This window comes from Phascolarctos cinereus, unplaced genomic scaffold (assembly GCF_003287225.1).
Source record: "Phascolarctos cinereus isolate Bilbo 61053 unplaced genomic scaffold, phaCin_HiC Scaffold_2;HRSCAF=192, whole genome shotgun sequence".
In the NCBI taxonomy this organism is placed as follows: Eukaryota; Metazoa; Chordata; class Mammalia; order Diprotodontia; family Phascolarctidae; genus Phascolarctos; species Phascolarctos cinereus.
This window is the reverse complement of record NW_027555625.1, coordinates 170,494,068-170,514,967: the sequence shown is the minus strand read 5'-3', so window position 1 is coordinate 170,514,967 and position 20,900 is coordinate 170,494,068. Positions and strand designations below refer to the sequence as shown.

Below are 20,900 nucleotides of genomic sequence, written 5' to 3'. Positions count from 1 at the left end.
CAGCCCTGTGAAGTAGGTGCTATTATTTTCTTAAATTTGAAGTTGAGGAAACTGAGGCAAACTGAGGTTAAGTGACTTGGACAAGATCACGTAGCTAGTAAGTGTCTGTGGCTAGATTTGAAGTCATGGACAACTCTGGGTCCACCATCACACTGACAGTGTCTTTCTGAAGTAGGACTTAAATCTAAATGGTTTTGACTTCAAATCTGGTCCTGTGTCCACTATGCCATGCTGCTTCTCACAGAGATAAAATTACATGATGTGTTTTATTGTTACCTTTCACGTATAGTCTGTGCCCAGTTCCTCTTTTTTCCTTCCTAGTGGGTGGGTTCTTAACCTGTTTTTTTGTATCGTGGAATCCTTTGGCCATCTGGTGAAACCTGTAGACCTCAGAATGATGTTTTAAATTCATAAAACACCTAAGATTACAAAGGAAATTAATTGTGTTGAAATATTATTATCAAAATTTGAGGGTCAGAGGGAAACAGGTTTACAGATACCAGGTTAAGAACCTCTTTTCTAGAGAAGTAAGAATTGTTTTCTTGTAAAGAACTCACTATTTCCCCCCAAAGACAATTGATAATGACAAACTATTGATGCACACAATCTGTTAAGATACCCCAGTTCTCTTTTCTAGAATGCTGGGGTTTTAAAAATATTAATATTTTAAAGTAAGAATCTCAGTGAAACTTGTAACTGCATCCCTGAAAGACACAGTCCCATAGCATAAGGGTTAATTGGGCAAGGTGGTTTTTTTAATCTGTCATTTGTGTGTCAGTAGGCACTAAAGTTTCTGATAAAGGTAACAAGGCCTTAAGAATAGTCATATTTCTGGCAACATAGTTCAGTTGAGAGATGTGAGATGTAATGTATGCTTTTCCTGTACTTAGTTTGAATGGATAAGGGAAGATGGTGCCTATTACAAACCAGCAGTATCATTCTAAGAATGTTTCCATGGAAACTAATGATATCAGAAGACAGCACTATCTGAATGTTGTTGACTAAAACAATCTAGCTGAAGTTATAGGATCTTGGATAAAAACTTGACCTGTAAGGAATATGGAAGGACAAAATAAACATTTTATTCACAGAGGACAACCATTTTAAAAATATTATATTGATTCAGCAGTATGTAGTTTGATCTTATTTCTCCTAAAGGACACATTACCATAGAATCTAAAGGTCTAGCCGCCTTCATTTAAATAATTTGGTTGAATGATTCAAATGGTCACTTGAAAAGGAGAAATTTGTGTTGGAAAAAAACATTTTTCTGTGGTTATTTTTAGCTTTCAAGAACATGTCACGTTTAAAGTTTTATAAAGAGCTTTCCTCACAACTCTTTCACGTAGATTGTGCAAATATTATTATCCCTACTTCAAGGGTGAGGAACTAGAGGCACAAAATAAGATAATCTGTGAAAAGTATTTCACAAGCCTTAAAGCCCTATATTATAAGTACCAGTAATTAGTAATAGGTATCAGGGCCTCTTTTCTAATTCAAGTTGCCCAGTTCTACAGTCACTCTTTATTCTTTATTGAACTCATTGGCTGTGAACACAATATCAAATACTTGATTGAAAAGTGAAAAAGTCAGTCAGTCTCTTGTTTACACATGTCTAGATATCTAGCACCATATAACACAGACTGATCTTTTTTCACTTTGCCTCTAGGAATTTTGGCTCTATGTAGGTATAACCTTTGTTTTGATCTGGGCTTCTTTTTTGTTCAATCTAAGATATTTTTGTAAGTTACTGTATTGGACTATCTCATTCATGATTTTCACTGAACTTAGGATATCTTAAGATCTATTTACTATATCATAAACATAAGAATTTAGTATTTATGTGGGAAAATGTGTCCATAGTTCCTACATCTTCATTTTTGTCCCTTTTTTGGAAAAGAGACGACTTATCCTTGACTCTTCCCATCTTCCAGGTGGCGGGAAAGAGATTTCTCCACAGATAGCTTCAGCAGGTAAAGGATATGGTAGAATGGTGAGGTTCAATGATGGGTCCTACAGGGAAAGGAAAGGAAGGAGGTAGGTGAGTAGGGACACTATAGAGGAAAACCAAAGTAGATGATGGCAAGAGTAGGGATAGCTTCAGAGTCAAAAGAAGAGGGCAGGTTTGTACTTCCCCATGCTCTAGATTTAGAGTCTTGTTCTAAATACCCATACTTTACTACAAAAAAGAAATTTGGAGAAGAGGATGGTACAGGCAGCAGAAGGCTGAAAATAGCAGCAAATGGTGGTAGTGGGGAGGAAAGGGCTCCTGCCCTCCATTTTGTCCTTGTGACTGGAGGTCAATACTGCATGATCATTATCTTTATAGCCTTCCAGGTATGCTTTTTGAAAGTGGTCAGTATATTAAAGGGACAGCAAAGTTTTCTATAAATGTTGCTGTCTTTGAGTTCATGAGCAAGAAGCTTTTAGATTTAGAAAATCTGACTTCATTATGAGAATGTGGTTTGCAGATGATCCAGTCACCAAGCAACGCCACATTATTATATGGCCTCTGCTTCAGATGATTCTTATTACCACAAACATCTGTTTCAGTGGTTTTCCAGGACATAAAAGGTAAATGAAAATTGTCACCAGGGCCATGCCAGCATTTCCTTTTAATGCAGTTTCCCAAGATATGGATGGCAGCACTGAGGAACAATCAGATTATACCTGAAGAACTTTCCCATTTATCTCTGAAAACATGACCCCTGTGCCCTTATGAAATCAAACTGTGTCATATATGTTAAATAAATGAGATGATGAGAGTGAGATTTATTTTCATTGTCTCCTGTATGATATACTGTGACCCCAGAATTCTGTTATTATGCTGTTGCTCATTGTCCAATAGTTATTGAATTTCTCGACAATTCAAGAGACACTATTATTAGCCCCCCCTCCTCGGGCAAAAAAATAACAAACTACATTAGCTTATGCTACCCTTCCCTCCAAATCCTCAACAGACATGATTAATTCACAGGCATGGATTGCCATGAAAAACAAGGAAAGAGGAAATCAATAGAGGGTGAAGATAATAGTGGATACATATTTTTTTGTTCACATTAACTCTGGTAAGTAAATTTTATTAGGCTTGCCCTAGTTTTTACTTATTCTTTTCTTTTTTTATGACCAGTAATTAATTCATGATTTGGGGAATACTTCTCCTTCCCTCTATTGTATTTTCCACATTTACACATGTTCTGCTTTTCCATGCATCAAATAGGCAAGAAATATCAAATCCAAATCAGTTATTGATTCAGGAGGCCAATTTGAGGTGATAGATAGATAGATAGATAGATAGATAGATAGATAGATAGATAAGACAGATATAGCACAGAGAAGAATTGATTAAACATAAGTAAAAAGAAGATAAAGACCTCAGGATTGTAGCTGATAACAACCTGCATTTGAATCTGCATTATATGGCTACTTTGAAAAGAGCCAACATATTGGGATAACTCAAAGGAAATACGTCAAGCAAGCTCTGAGAAGTGTTTGACATTATAGCACCACTGTACACTGAGATCAGTGTGGGTAACCATGATTTTAAAAGGATATGGGGAAATCAAAGTGAGATCAAGAAAAGAGTAACAGAGATAATTAAAAGAAGAATAATAAGTAAATGGATTTGGTACCACTTAGCCCAGATGAATGAACGTTGGTTGATTGTTTCTAAGAAAGATATTAATCAGTTTTTCTTGTCTAAAGAGAAATGAATGAGAACATATTGACATAAACAATTTCACGTGAACGTAGGGAAGGAATTTTTGTATTCAAGGTGATAAAAATGGGAGGTAATTTTATAATTGTGATTGCTATACAGATACCTTTGGCAATAATAATGTAAAAAAAAGAAAGCAAACTACCCATCCAGTGGAATCCAAGAAATGATACTCTGTCTTAAATGATTTAGATATTTCTGGATTTCATTCATTCCTTTCCAATCACTTCCTCCATAACCTTCTAAACAGCCTGTCTACAGACAGAGACTAGCCACCATGGCTGGATAAACTTGTATTTTGAGTGTCTGTGTCTGTGTCTCTGTGTCTCTGTCTCTGTCTCTGTCTCTCTCTCTCTCTCTCTCTCTCTCTCTCTCTCTCTCTCTCTCTCTCTCTCTCTCTCTCTCTTCTGGTTGATGACTGTCTTCCAGACCACTGTCTGGGGAAAGCCCCACCTATGCTCCACTTTACATCCTTTTCTGTGACTTCTTCCACAATAACCTCCCCAACCATTCCATTGTCTTTTCCTCCTTCTTCCTCCCCCGCTTCTTTCTGGAAAGATAAACCACAATCAAATCAGCTTTGTATATTCTTGGAAGAAGTGTGTCAGTCTGCTCCCCCATACCTTCTCTTAACATTCCTGTGACTTAGCTAGACCAAAGTGTGCTTTTTGGCCACCATTCTTCTATGTGTGTTGTATACCTCTATTCAAAGGTAAACCCCATAAAAATAGCAATTGTCTTTGTTTTCATATTTGCATTTCCAGCTCTTAAAACAATGCTTGCTACATAGTAAGCACTTCATAATTGCCCTTTCATTCATCCATCTCTCATGGTCTCTTCCAGGGCTCAGATTCTTGGACTTTCATTTTTTTTCCTATCCACAAATTTTAATTAATTCAGGGTACTTTTTTTCTTTTAACTGTGAAATACTGTTATATTATAAACTTCCTATGATTAAAGCCAGTGTACTGTTCTGTATTTCTCCTGGTATCTAATCTAAATAGAAGGTACTTAATAAATAATTTTTGAACTTTTTAGGACTTAACCTTTATGACTGTTCATCTAGAACCACAGTACTAAGGACTTGAAACCTTTTTAAAAATGAGTAACTAACAATACAATATTCAAACATGTGTTTTGAATGATGTAGGTGCAGTATTGCTTGAAAAAAGGGTTATGCGGGTGTGCTGGATGAGGTCTGGAGATAATTTCTAGCTATATGATTCCTTCATTGGGAGGTGGCCTTTAAAACTGGGAGTATTCTAATGTGGCATAAATGCATCTCAGTCATGACTCATTTCTCCTGCTTTGTGCAGATGAACTTTTCCACATCTCACAAAAGCCCCCGAGTAAATTTGGATTTCATTTCCCGTTGCAAATTAAATTCAATTTTTACAAAACTATAAAAAAGAATTCTGTATAATATGGCAAAGACCCAAATGGTATTTTCCAAAATATATTTCCAAGAATATTTTTAAAAATATTTTTTGGTTTTTAATAAACTTAATTCCTTTAGTAAAGACAAGAATTTAGTAATGGGAAATTTTAGTTTGACTACCAGTTTGGATCAGGATTATGAATTAGTCTATGATTTTTTTTTTTTAGAAATTTACTTATCCTTCGGGAAGATAGCTAATCTGTCCTCTCTTAAATCTCATCTTCTCTTAAATCCCAGGGATACAACCAAGTCAAAAAGTTAAGTCAACTCCCATTTACTTGCTATATGCCAGGCACCTTGCTAAGCACTGGGAATACAAACAGAAGCAAAAAGAAAGACAGCCCCTACTCTCAAGGAGCTTACATTCTCTTGGGGGAGGATAAAACATAAAAGGGAACTGCAAAGGGGATGTGGTGGATTGGGGAAGAGAAGTCCAAAGTCAGAAGGGAAGACTGGAGAGGAGTAAAGAAGTGGATTGAGGGGAAAGGGAGGGAAGTTCAAAGAGTCTGGACAAAGGAGTTTTAATAAAGGAGTGAGCATGGCTGACTTGAACTCTTCCTTTTTTTTTTTTTTTAGTGAGGCAGTCAGGGTTAAGTGACTTGCCCAGGGTCACACAGCTAGTAAGTGTCATGTGTCTGAGACAGGATTTGAAATCAGGTCCTCCTGACTTCAAGGCCAGAGCTTTATCCACTGCACCACCTAGCTGCCCCTTGAACTTTTCTTCTAGGGGAGACTTAACCAATAAATGGAAAGAGCTGCAGAGGTAGAGGGCTCTTTCAGGGTGAGAAAAATATTGGAACATGAAGAAGTATGGAAAGTCACAGTTGTGTGGGGCCTAGAGAGGAATGAAGGAGATTTCAGTTCCATGCTACAAGCATTTATTAAGTGCCTACTATATATAAGCTGGTGCATAAGGCTTTTGGGATACAAGGGAAAAACAAATAATGACAACAACACCAAAAAGTTCCAGCTTTACAGGGCTTACATGCAACAGAGATAATACAAATAGAATGTAAGTAAATAGAAAATAATTTGAGGATGGAGAGAATTATCTGAAAAGTCTTTTTGTAAGGCATGACACCTTGAAGGAACTTAGGTAGAGATAAAGAAGGAGTAAATTCTAGCCATGTGAGAATAACCCATGCAAAGACATGGAGGTGAAAGATGGAATGGCAGAAGTGAGTACCACCAAGCAGGCCAGTTGGGGTGGAATGCAGAGTGTATGGAGTTTAGTGAAAAATAAGCCTGCAAAGGTTGGTTGATGCTAGATTGTGAAGGATTTACATTCCATGCTGAGGGATTTTTAGTCTATCTTAGAGACAACAGGGAACCCCAGAAGGTTCTCAAGTAAGGGAATAACATAGTCATACAGATACTAAAGGAAGATTATTTTGACATCTGTGTGGGGAATGGATATAGGAGTGAGGGACGAGAAGGAAGCTGGAAGAGTAAATAATGAGGTTTAATGTATTTCTTGTGCCTCTCAGTCTATCACATAGTAATTATAGAAAGTCAGTCACCGGACATTTATTAAGTGCCTACCATGTACCAGTTCAAAGCAACAGATAATTTACAGGAGAACCTCAATAAAATAATTGTTTGTAGCACCAGATCCTGTTGTCAACCTATCAACAGATATTTTAAAAAAACTTACTGTATGGGAGGCACTGTGCAAAAGCAGTCTTTGCCTTTAAGAAGCTTACACTATGCACATAACGTGGTTTCTACTTCATGCTAATTAATCAAATAAACTGTATAATGTGCATTTTAACATACATTTTAAATTATACATAAAAACTTCACTTGAAATGTGTTAAATTCAATTCCATAGTTTTTAAGGGCCTACTTCTTACAGAGCACTGTATTGAATGTTGTGGGAAATAAAAAGATAAATAAGACAGCAGCAAAAACATGACATTTATATAACACTATGTGCCAGGCTCTGTACAAAGCACTTTACAATTATTGTTTCATTCTCACAACAACCTTGGAAGGTAAATGATCTCATTATCCCTATTTTACAGATAATAAAACTGAAACAGAGGTTAAGTGACTTACCCAGAATAACACAGTAAGTGTCTAAGGAAATACTTGAACTCACCTCCTTCTGACTCCAAGTGCATTGCTTTCTGTCTATTGTACTACCTAGCTGCCTCTTATAAGGTTTCTCTGGGATGGAGATAGTGAGTGGTCCATTTAGGTTGGAACTTTCAATATGTGATGGAACATGGCAAGTCCCTGGACAGAGGGAGGGTAATGCCAGGTTGAGAAAGGTTAAGTAGTTTGAATCTTGTTCATATGGAAAAAAGGGGACAAGAAAAAGGATTTGAGGAAAGGATTGATATGATCAGATCTGTACAAAGAGAAAATAATCTGGTAATGGTATGAAGGGTAGATCATTTGAAACTGAAGACAAAGAACATGTGATGTCTCTCTGACTTGTCTGGGTGGGAAGGGGCACACTGTGAATAGAAAAGCTGAGGAAAAGTTCTGTGTAGCAGGTAGTTATTCAGTTAAGTTTTCATGATGTAGCTACAAGGGAAGCTGTAACTTTGTAAAATTGGATTATGAGCTTGTAGAAAAGGACTGTGTCTTGTCTTTCGGCTGAAGTTTTTGTGGCCCATCCTTTAATTCGACGGCTGAGTAACTGTTTTCAAATCTTAGCAAAGACACTTACTTCTTTGGGCATTTGTTTCCTCAGCCACAAAATGAAGAGTTTGGATAAGAAGACTTCTAAGATTGCTACCAGTTATAGCAGTCAAATAGTACAGTCTTGAATTTTTTAAATCATCCAGTTCTTTTGAGAATGTTTAGACACAGCCAAAGTTTACTTATAGAGGTATTTGTCTTTTTGTTTGTATTTCCTTTGTAATAGTTATAATTGATGATTTTTGCCTTCCAAGTGAGCTTGACACAGATAAACCACAGCATAAAATAAGAAATGTAGGGATAACACAAGAGTATCAGCATAAAGGAGAAGAGGCCATCAGGTATCTTTTACCTGTTTATGAGAACAAGACACTGAACTCTTGACATTTATGACAGATAAAATAAAAGGGGAAATGCCTTGGTTCACATAGTTTTCCTTTTCTGATGGAAAGAAGGTTTGAAAATTTATATTGAGAGATGTTTCCCCACCTGAAAAAACTCATATTTAAGATGGCAGTTTGTTGCGTGGATCTTTGTATCTTCTGAAAGTTACTGTCCTGGGCAAGAGATACATTTCAATGTATACGTGTGCCGGTTGATCTATCTGATTGTGAAAAATAGGAGATACCAGGAATACGGAGAAAAATGTTATGTACTTGAAAATGTACTTAAAAGCCTTGATTTCTTGGGTCAACTGAACCATGAGAAATGTCTTAATTGATTAGCATTTACTTTTTAAAACAATCTTTAAACTACTGAAGTCTTTTCTTAATACTGACAATTTCTGACTTGGTTGTTGAGCTGATACCATATTTGACAACATTTTAACATGCCAAGTTAACTTGAGCAGTTGTCTGATGTGAGATGAAGCAAAAGTTTTAGAGATGACACATAAATTTGATAATCACTTAAAACTTCTAAGAGTGCTACATAGTTTTTTGCTTATTATATTTTTGGCATACTTTGTATATCATTAGTCTATAAAGAGAAAAGGCTTTTATGTGATATTAATTCAGCAGAAAGGGATTTGTTTGTTTTGTAGAGTGGAAAAGTTAAATCTGCCTTTATTAAATCTCTTTAATGCTTTGGAAAGACATCATGTGTCTTTGTAAAATAAAATGTCAAAACTTGCTTCAGTTTGCATACTTACATTTCATGGTCCATATCAAATGGCTCCATGACACTTTCCCTGATCCCAAAGCAGGAACTGATCTTTCTCTCTTGAATTTCCATGTATTTGTTTATTATTTTCCATATTGTATTGCTCATTACTGTTGTATATGTGTATGTTTCCTTTATTCTGCTGACCTACAAGCTTCACAAAGAAAGAGACTATATTTTATTTTGGTTTTATAAATTAATGAATAAATAAAAAAGCATATTAAGTACTTACTGAATGCTAGAGTTATAAATACAAGCAAGATAGATAGCATAAGGAACCTATATTCTTACTGGGGAAGACAATACATGTAGGAGAGCAAGAGTTAGAAGGAGGAGGCAGTGGAAAGTGGCTTGGAGATGGCCAGGAAGTGGCATGGTGGCCCAGGACTGAGAAAGATAAAGTAAAAATTCACTAGTCAGGGGACAGGGTCGCAGGTCCTGGAGTCAAATTCTAGCTGTGAGAAGGTGAAGTAGGAGGCAGCATGGTTATTAGATGGATGTAAAGTGGGTATTGTTATATAAAAATACACCCCAATAGTCATCCTTTGTCTGTATCACCCTTACCACACCACCCTTCCTTTCAAAAATTGGGAAAGTGACTGAAGATGCCTCAAAATACTAAAGACATTTTTTGTAATGTAATCAAGTATCACCGCTCATTGGTTTGGAAATTGTAATCTAGTCCATCCTCATGATTCTGCACAGAGCCACTCTTGAATCTTCCTGGACAAAGCTATCATAACTCTTTTTCCTCATGGTTCTAGGAATCCATTTTTTTTCCTTTTCTAGAGTCACCACCAGATTTGCTTCAGTGTATGGCACCTTCTTGATAAAAGGACATGGTGTCTTAGCTGCTTTCTTGATTTGTGCTGGGCTGACTGGGCCAACCAGGTTACTCCTCAGGGCTAGCTTCTAACTGGACAATACTGCTCTTGGTCCTGTCGAGATTCTGCTGCCACCCCCAGTTGCTCAAAGTTTTGTGAGTCTCTCTACCTTTTGAAGCTCACAAGGTTGTAACCTGACCATTTAATCTCTAGATAACTTATTCACGCAAGATTAGGAAAGAATAAACACAAAAAGAGAAAAGAAACAAAAGTACCATGTATTCTTAGACACATGGCAACTGGTGAGAGATAGAGCCTAGTACTCCCCCTCTACTCAGAGGCCCATAGCAGTTTTTTACTCAAAGCTGCTAAGATCCCTGTAACATCTACGATATGGTCAGTAAATATTTCCTGAATGAATGGGTAATTTCTTGTAATAACTTAGCAAAAGAAAATCATAAGAGAATTCAAATTTCTTTATAAATTCATAGCTATTACTTTCTAACTGCTTGGCTTCCATTTTCATCTGACTCTATAGCATTATGTCACAGAGTACCCTCATGCTTTTCCAAAGCCGCCATTCTGTGTAAGGCATGGGTTCGTAATCAGCCAAGCAATAACAGATTAGAGTATGATTGATCATAAGACTAAAGACTTTGACTATATACAACTCTTATGGTCTTTAAGCATTTCTGAACATACTCAAACAGGTGAACTTGGATACAGTCTACTGGCAATGCCCGCTCACCATAAGCTAACAATTTCCTAATTAGCACATTATCCCTACATGTCTGCCATCCTGTCCAGGAGTTCCTAATCACAAAAAAAGTTAGAGATCTGAGATCTAGAACTGAGATTCCCAAGCTCTCTGCCATATCCAAAGGCAGCTTGCTGTAGTTGATAGAACTTTGGATTTGGAGTCAGGAAGATCGAAGTTTGAATGCTGCTTTTAAAACTTAGTAACTGTGTGGTACTGTATACAACACTTATCAACTCTCTGCTATAGTTTTCCTATCTATAATTTCAGGTAATAATAGCACTTACCTCACAAAATATGAAGATCATATAAATATTTTGCCAACCTTAAAGTGCTATATGAATGTTAGTTGTTATTGTTATTATTATATCCAGTCATATATATGTATATATATTCTTATTCATCAGAATAGCTAAGATCAGAGTTTGTGAACACTTGGACATTAAAAAGACTACCTAATACTGAAAAAGGCTGGAAATCACTGGGCTAAGGCTTACCAATCATGTGTTCAATCTGGAGGATAACATTTGACTTAATACTTCCTCTAATCACCTTAATCTGAGAGCTCATGTGACTCAGAATCCCTTAGAATCATAGACTTTCAATACTTAAAGTGGCATCAGAGATAATTTAGACCAATTTTCTCATTTTAGAGATGAGGAAACTGACCTGGAGTGATTAGGTGATTTGCCTTGAGGCCACAGGGTTGTTGGAGACTACCAGCAATCTTGCTCCATTTCTGCTGGTCCGTTGTAGATGCTTTAGAGGGTTTAGAGTTCCACAAAAGAAGCAAACCACCTAGTAATGCTGAGACACAGAAGGTCTTTTATGTTGTATGCGTTTTACCTACCTCACTCAAAGTATAACTTAACTTTAGTCATGGAGGCATAAGAATGGGAAGAAAGGATAAAGTTTAGGTCATGGTCACCAAGAAGCGCAAGTATACAACCAATCTCCAGAAAGATCATGTGATATAGGATTCTGGCCTTGAGTACAACTATATCTATTTGTGGAAGGAGCCTGATGATGCAGGTAAAAGGTACACTTCTGTCTTGGCACCTGGGCTGACCTTTGTAACAGCAGCACACCATGATACAGAAGAGAGTCAGGTATTCTATAAGGAGAGGTTGAGTCTCATTCTGGTTTGTATGGTTGGGAACCTACATATCACAGCCAGGGAGATATTTGGATGTTTGTGAAGTTCTTGGAAAGAACCATGGAAAATTCCTAGAGGATTCTAGAAGACATCAGTTTGCTAAGCAACGGCAGAGAAAACTTCCTGAAGAAAAACTAATGTTAGAGATTTTTCTGGAACACGCTACCATTATTTTAGTTCTGTGCGCAGAGGCTGATCATTATTCACCACCATATAAATGTATAATAAATGGTAGCCTTTTATTTCTTCTTCCTTTACTTTTTAAAAAAAACCTTCACAAGGTAATGTATATTTCCAGAATTAATTTCTCCCATGTAGTTCTACCTTATTCTCCCACAGTTCTACCTCATTTTCCCCACTAGATTTATATCTCATATTTGATGATGAGTTCGAGTGTGAGTATATATCATAGAATATGTGCCCCCAAACCAACGTTAATCTTAGCTACCTATCACTTTGTGCCACTTGAGTCATGTGGGAGGTACAGAAATTTTTCAACTTCATGTTTTAATATGTGATTATTACCATTTTTGGATGCATGTAAGGCTCTTAATGTTCATCAGCTGAAGTTCCTGGCGGCCTGAAAGGTGCCCACAGCCAAAACACAGGCTTGCAGATTTAGAAGCTGTTATTGAAAATTTGGCCCAAAACATATGTTAAGTCACTTTTCTGAATGCATCAAGACTTTGAAAACACTAGATAATTGCATCTTTAGCACTGTTTCTGTCAAGATTATAGAATGGCCACAATCAGTATTTAAAATAATTTTTATGGTACTTGTCCTATGTGATTTCTCTAATGGGATGAATTATTGCCAGAAAGCAAATGTGACTAAAAACAGCATCAGCTCATCCAAACAAATGTAAAACAACAAAGAAATGACCAAAACCGTATCACTTTGCCTTTCTTGAGTCATAGATACTTTAAGTATGTGGAGAAATTGTGGATTAAAAAATTCTGTTAGCTTCAGTAAAGTACAAATGTCCCCATTGTTAGGTTGTATAGAAATTCATGGAAAGGCTGAAACTTTTAGGAAAACATAAATGGAACTGACCAAAAAAGGTGAGTGTCTAAAGCACATTGGAAAAATCAACAAATATTTTGTAGCTCCAATTGGACAAAAAATGTTTTCTCCTGAAAAAGTTTAATTTTGGAATTTAAAAATTACATTGCTGGTTTAAATAAATTACTTTATTTTCTAAAGATAGATTAAAAACAGTTTTCAAAATTCAATATCAGATGTGTATTAAAATTAGAAAATATGTAGTAAGCCACTACGATACTTTGGCCACCCATATAGAATCTAATACAGATATAGTTTTAGAAATGTCCTTAGGAAAAATGGGTGAGGTTACATAGTAACCTCTTAGAAACCAGTGAATGTACCAATAAATTTAACATTTTTGAAACCCAGAAATAATTTTTCCCTTAAGGTATTCAGAGAATTTCATTTCACTCTATGATAGAAAATCCTTTCTTTTGCCTTTCACATTTTGATGGATCAAGCATGATATCATTTCACCATTTTGGGTCACAATTATAATCCCTACATAATAGCTAATAGCTAACATTTATATAGCACTTTCTATGTGCTAGTCACTATACTAACTGCTTTACAATTATTATCCCATGTAATCTTCACAACATCCCTAGCAGGTAGGTTCTGTTGTTATCCCCATTTTACCGATAGGGAAACTGAGGCAAACAGAGGTTTAAGTGACTTCCTTAGGGTCACATATCTAGTCAGAGTCTGAGGCCAAATTTGAACTCAGATCGTCTTGACTCCAAGCCCAGTACTCTACTCATTGAGCCACCTACTGTCATAACTTCCTAACCTGTGTAATTTTTGTCCATATCTCTGCAAAATACCTTAAAAATGGTTTCTGAATTCAATAATCATATATTAATTCTCTATTATGCACAAGATACTTTGCCTAGATACTGGGAATACAAAAATGAAAATTTTGTTTTCAAGGATGCAATGATAATCAGACAGGTATCAGACATTGAATAGAGTATCAGTGCCAAAAAAAAGATATGTACATGAAGTCCTTTAGGAAAAACTGAGGGAGAACAGAATCTATATGTTCTTACTCCAAGTCATGTCCTTAGCCTGGGCTCTATGAATTTTAAAAATGTTTTGATAAGTTGTGTTTTAATATAATTGGTTTCATTTGTAATCATATGCATTTTATTTTCTGTTTTTAAAATACTGTCATGAAAAGGGGTTTGTGGACTTCAACTCAACCTCAAAGTTATCCATGATACAAAAAAAAAAAACCCAGTAAGAACCCCTGCTCTCAGTGGTTTAGTCCATTGAGAGAGCAAATGCAGCGTTTGAACTGCTCACCTCTTTCTGTCTCCTTATCCCAATTCACTTTTTTTTCTGGCCATAGACATCCTTAATGTTTTTAATGCCACTCCTCATGTATAAGTTGTCATTGGTAACATGCTATAGCCTACTTAGACTCACCATACATATTTGTGTTTCCCTTTAATTTATTTGTAACATTGATTCTTCCAAGATCATGACATTTCATGATTTATAGCATCACTGGGAAAATGTGCTGGTATTAAGGAGATCAGCTTTTGTGGCAGTGGGCTTTTTGGCATCGCTGAAAGTAGTTTATAGTTATCTAAGTACAATCCAATCTGATTTGAAATAATCAACCAATCAGCAATCATTTATTAAGAACCTAATGCATTCCAGACACTGTTCTAAGTGCTGCTAGGGATTAAAAATACAAAGAATGAAATTATCACTATTCTCAAGGAATTTGTATTCTGTTGGGGAAGACAAATACACACATATATGCATATGTACATGCATATATATGTTCCATACATATATTACTTTTCATTATATATGAACAGAACAAATAAGAACAAAAAATACATGAATACTAAGTAGATAATACAATAAAGATAGAGAGATAGATCGATAGAGCATTATTAAGGGTTTGCTATGTTCCAGATGACAGTGTCATTTGGAGGATTGAGAGGAGAAGGGACAGGAAAGGCTTTGTGTAGATGGTCACGCTTGAGTTGCACTTTTGAAGGAAAACGGGGTTTCTATGACCTCCTCAATCTTGTTTAATTCTGTGTCTCATCTAAAGCAAGGATATCAAACTCAGAGCAGAATTGGATCCCTGCTGGTCGCATATTGACTTAAAAACAACACACTAACATTGTCTTTGTTGTTTTGTGTTTTTATTTACTTTGTGAAACATTTCCTAATTACTGGTTTGGCTGCACCAAGGAGGCAAGTGAGTCTGACAAAGCATCTGTCCAAGGTATAACTCATATATAATAAGATCATGTGGTCCATTAAGCAGCATACAATAGTATCAAAAATATTTTTATTTACTTTATTTTTCTAATAAAAATTTTGGACAAATCTCTCTCTTTCTTTCTCTAACTGGATTTTCTTGAAGGCAGTTTGTAGTATTTCAAGGCTTCTTGTAATTAATATCACAAAATACTGTGTAAACTTTAAAGTACTAAATAATTATTAATGTAATTAATTGTATATAAGTATACTTACATATCAATATAATTAAATTACTAAAGTACTACTATTATTATAAGTTCTAGATGTCATCTGTGAATAGGAACATTTGTAGAATCTAGCTATTATTAGAAAGTTCTTCTTTCATTTGGAATCTGTAGAATGTTTTCAGTGACACTGATTACCAACCTAGATGATAACGTTTCCATATTTTACACCACTTAATTTCATTATTCTTGTGAGTTGCTGAACATTTTTTTCCCTTAACTGCACCTCTCAAAGAGTCTTGAATAATTTTAATTTGTGCATGGGATATACTTTGAGGAGAGCCTTCAAGGCAATATTTTCTTATTTTGCACCTAATTATTATTTTAAACCAATAAACAGTAGACACATTTCTTTTAAAATAGCTGCAGTGTTTTGGAATGTACCTGACAAGACAGTAAGGAACTATATAAATGTAACTATAAAATACTCTACACAAATACAGACAGACTTAAATAATTGAAGAAATATTCATTGCTCATTGGTAGGGCGAGCCAATATGATAAAAATGACAATGCAGTATAAATGCATTTATTTATTTAGTGCCATATCAGTCTTTCAAAAGATTGTTTTATAAAGCTTGAATAAATAATAATGAAATTCATCTGGAGGAACAGTAGGTCAAGGATCTCAACAGAAATAATTTTTAAAAATGAAGAGAGTCTAGTGGTACCTAATCTCAAACTACAGAGCAGTAATCATCAAAATGATTTGGCACTAATTAAAAAAAAATAGAGAATTTAATCAGTTGAACAGATTAAATATACAATATAGAAAAATAAATGAACAGAGTAACCTAGTGCTTGATAAACCCAAACACCCCAAATCCTTGAGTAAGAGTTAAGTATTCATCCAAACTACTGGGAAAAACGGCAAGTAGTCCAATGGAAACTATGTATAGACTTGTATCTGACATCATATACCAAAATAGGCATAAATACTGACATTATAAGCAAATTTTTCACATTGGTGGATAGGAGGAGGCTTCATGACCAAAGGATTGAGAAGAACACAGAAAATAAGATAATTTTGATTATATAAAATTTAAAAGCTGTTGCACAAACAATGCTAATGCAGTTCAAGTTAGAATAGAAATAGGTAGCTGAGGAAAAAATTACTAGTTTTTCTGATGAAGGTCTCATTGCCAAGATATACTGAGAACTGATTCAGTCTTACAATCCCCAATTGACACATCATCAAAGGATTTTAAAAGGTGTTTTTCAGAAGAAATCAAAGCTATTAATAGAGATATGAAAAATTACTCTGAATCACTGACATCTAGAGACATGCAAATTAAAGTAATTCTGAGCTTCTACTTTACACCTATTAGATTTTCAAAGTTGACAAAAACACAAAATGACAATTGTTAGAAGGTCTGCGGAAAAGCAGATATATTAATGCAAAGTTTCATTCCAGAAAGCAATTTGGAACTCCACCCCAAAAGTTTCTAAATTGTGCATACTCTTGGATCTAGCCATGCTGCTGTTCTAAGGTGATAGGAATTCTTGTGGTGGTGGTAGTAAACTGGAAACTAATGGATTTACCATCAGTTGGGTAATAGGTGAACAAATCATGATTATAATGAAATACTGTTGTGCTATAACAAATAAAGCAGGGAATTGTTTCAGAAAAATCTTGTAAGAGTTGTGTGAATTGATGGGAGAGTAAAGTGAGCAGAACCTGGAGAAGAATTGGTACTTGATTCTATACTGCCTTTCTCTTGTCATAATCTTAATTTTACCGTTGAATGATATTAGAAAAGCCAAATTTAGTCCTATAATAATTTTAGCCTTTTATTTCTTGGATGTTGATGCTGAAATATTTCAAGAATCTTTTATATCAACAGTGGAATCTCTCTACTGATGCAGATTGTGGTTGTTTTGGTTGAAAAAAAGTTATTATGCTGGCTTAATCCCTATGGGTCTGTGTGGTTGAGTTGGTTTTGGGTTACAATAATAGTTTGTTAATGTCCACAAATTCAGAGCCTTTCCATCATGGTCAGACCTGCCAGAGGTAATGTTCTACTAACATAGCTGTTGAGACCTTAGAGTTATCCCAACATTAAGCTAAGGCATCAGAAGAACTTAATGGAAGATAAATTATTGTTAGAAAAGAAGTTTTAAAAATATTGTGTGTGTTTTTTCCCTTTCCAAAAAGAGAATGTAGTTTTTAAGTCATCATCCCTGAGCTACTTCTTGGGTACCAATCTCCTTAATATTTTATTCATAGTGAAACAGTTTAAAGGTCTCTTGACCACATCTGTTTTTTCTCCAGCTGTTTTCTCCACATTTTTGATTGCATAACTATTTATGTGTTACCCATTCTTTGTGTGTATATATGCATATTTCTGAGCAACCATTCAAGCCATCTTGGGCTGTAAATTTGTTTCCCTCTGTCTTTTTGTGGGTTCTGCTGCTTTAGAATTTCTTTAGAGCCATATTTATAGGTATTTGGAGGGGTTTGGGAGAGAGCTCAAGTAAGTCACTGCTTTTACTCTGCCATCTTGGCTCTGCCCCCTGTGTATATGTAATTTTTAAAACTTCACCAAATCAAAAGAATTTTTAAAAATATTACTTAAATGTGTGGCTTTTCAGAAGCTTTAAAGTTTTCTAGATTTCATCTTTATGAAGTCAATTTTTATTTAATAGCACCTATATAATATTTAAATAACCATAAATTATTATATAATTTTGAGAATGTGTTACACAACTTTAATTTGTTGTGTAATTACATGACTAACTGCTTAGAAGTAGCTAGAGGTATGCTAAATGCCCCCTTCCTTTTTCTCTTTCTTTCTTTTCCTTCCTTCCTTCCTTCCTTCCTTCCTTCCTTCCTTCCTTCCTTCCTTCCTTCCTTCCTTCCTTCCTTCCTTCCTTCCTTCCTTCTCTCTCTCTCTCAATTGGGGTATTGGGGTTAAGTGACTTGCCCAGGGTCACATAGCTAATAAGTGTCAAGTGTTTGGTCTGAGGCCAGATTTGAACTCAGGTCCTCCTGACTTCAGGGCTGGTGCTCCATCCACTGCGCCACCTAGCTGCCCCTTATTATTATATTTTTTAACAACGATACATTAAACTCAGGAAATCATTGGTGATATTTAGGTCAATGTATGTAATAGCTATTGATATAGTTTTTTTTTAATGATCTAAGTTTTTAAAATCTGTGTCCATGTTGAAATCATCCATTCTCTTTAATGTTAACTCAGTATCTGGCACATAGTGTTTAGTAAATCCTTATTGAATGATTGACTAACTACAATAACAACATTGTGAATAGAAAAGAAAAGGAAAAAACAAACTTTGAAAGAATTAAGAGTTCTGATCAATGCAATGGCTCGTCACTATTCCAAAATACTCATGGTGACCCATGCTACTCACCTTCTGACAGATGGGTGATGGACTCAGGGTGCATATTAAAAAATATACATACATGCATATATACAAATGTTTATCTGTTTTGGATATGGCTGTTGTGGAAATTGTTTTCCTTGACTATCCATATTTGTGCTTCATTTTTCTTTTTTCTTTATCCCGTGGCAGAGATAAAGGGGATAAGATGGAAGCAAGAGAGAAAAAAAGAGATTTTTGTTAATTAGAAAAAAAACAAAACAGTAGAAATAAGGAACTTTTATATTATGTATATCTATTAGTTAATTGTATGACTATAAAAAGTTGTCATCTATAGAAAATAACTTGCCAAAACTTACCTTTTCCCTTCCCATATTTTCATCTTGGGTACCCTGAATATATGTGTATACCATATTCCTAAAGATTTCATTTAAATGAGAAAACAAGCATTTATATTTTTAATTTGGGAATAAACATTTGTTAAAGATCCACTATGTACTAATTACTTTATAAATATTATATCATTTTATCCTCAAAACAATCCCTGAGTAAGTGGCTATTACTATCCTCATTTTATATATGAAGAAACTGAGGCAGACAGACATTAAGAGCCTTGTCCAAAGTCATATAGCTAGTAAGTATCTGAGACTGGATCTGAACTCAGGTTTTTCTTCCTCTAGGCCTGGCATTCTAACCACTGCACCATCTTTCAAACTTTTTCCTCCTAAAAAACAGCTTTTCTCTTAGTTAACTGTTTGTGGTGGTGGTGGTTGCTGTTACTGGTTTTGTTGTTGTTTGGAGTGGGTACTTCTGGAATTTTCAACTCTTTAAGATATTTTGAAAATGAATAATTTAGTGCCTTTACATTTTGTTATATCCAGCATATATTTCTTCATACATTTTTTTCACTTGGTCAGGCCCAGCTTCTCTTCTTGAATTTGTCTGCTTCAACACCCTTACCACATTCTCATGCAGACCACTCATTGGCTAGGGAAATGATGGGATCTAACAGAATGGTTCTATTATTGTCGCCAAAGAAAATAGAGCTATCAAAATGCTTAGGAGATCTGTTCTGTTTTCTGTCTGTTTGGTATCCCAGTTTCCCTGACAAATGCTCATAGGATGATGCCTTGGCTGTGTCTTACATAAAACTATTAGCTAAATGGTTTCTCTTGGGGGGCGGAGCCAAGATGGCGGAGTGAAAGCAGCGACTTGCTTGAGCTCTCCCCCAAACCCCTCCAAATACCTATAAAAAAATGGCTCTAAACAAATTCTAAGGCAGCAGAACCCACAAAAAGGCAGAGTGAAACAAATTTCCAGCCCAAGACAACCTGGATGAGTGATCAGAAAGGTATATCCCGCTGCACTGGGAGTGGAGTGCAGTGTGGTATGGGCGCGCAGGCCACAGCGAACCTGGAGCAGGCCTCAGAGGACAGAATCATGGGCAGCTGTGGCAGTTTCCAGAGTCCTCAATCCGGGAATGCCAAAGACAACTTAGAAGGTCAGTGGGAAAAGTCTGTTTCTGCGCTGCTGAGAGAGGAAGGCAGGGTCTCAGATCCAAATCCCCAAGAATGTGGCCCTGGGGTGGGCAGCTGCTTCCCAAGATTCAGGCCCACAGACTGAGGGGGAATCCAGTGGCTGATCAGAGAGGGATTGCAGGGATCTATTTGCCAGTGCTGAGGCAGGAATCTCTTGCTTTGCCTGTGCTTGGAAGCCATTGGAACCTAGTGACTTTATGAGAAATCAAGACACTGTAAAACAAATCCAAAAAAAATGAAAAATTAGAAAATAATGTGAAATATCTCATTGGGAAAACAACTAACCTGGAAAATAGACCCAGGAGAGAGAATTTAAAAATTATTGGACTATCTGAAAACCATGATGAAAAAAAGGGCCTAGACATCATCTTTCAAGAAATTATCAAGGAAAATTGCCCCGAAGTTTTAGAACCAGAGGGCAAAATAGAAATGGAAAGAATCCACCAATCTCTTCCTGAAAGAGATCCCCAAAGGAAAACTCCTAGGAATATTGTAACCAAATTCCAGAGTTCCCAGGTCAAGGAGAAAATATTACAAGCTGCCAGAAAGAAACAATTCAAGTATTGTGGAAACACAGTCATGATAACACAAGATTTAGCAGCTTCTACATTAAAGGACCACAGGGCATGGAATATAATATTCCAGAGGGCAAAGGAGATAGGATTACAACCAAGAATCACCTAGCCAGCAAAACTGAGTATAATCCTTCAGGGGAAAAAATGGTCATTCAGTGAAATAGAGGACTTTCAAGCATTCTTGATG

The 20,900-nt window shown here is 35.8% G+C and overlaps 1 protein-coding gene and 1 long non-coding RNA gene across 8 annotated transcripts in view; one reads left to right on the top strand and one right to left on the bottom strand.

The window, feature by feature from the left end:
* Positions 1-20,900, top strand: part of PLCB4 (phospholipase C beta 4) — a 461,946-nt gene that overhangs the window by 187,435 nt on the left and 253,611 nt on the right. The gene's annotated exons all lie outside the window — the stretch shown is intronic.
* On the bottom strand, positions 1,131-11,748 carry LOC110208036 (uncharacterized). Its single transcript, XR_013484322.1, has 4 exons — positions 11,617-11,748; positions 11,217-11,354; positions 8,956-9,120; positions 1,131-2,013 (listed from the first exon to the last, which is right to left on the bottom strand). It is a non-coding gene; the product is annotated as an uncharacterized LOC110208036 (long non-coding RNA).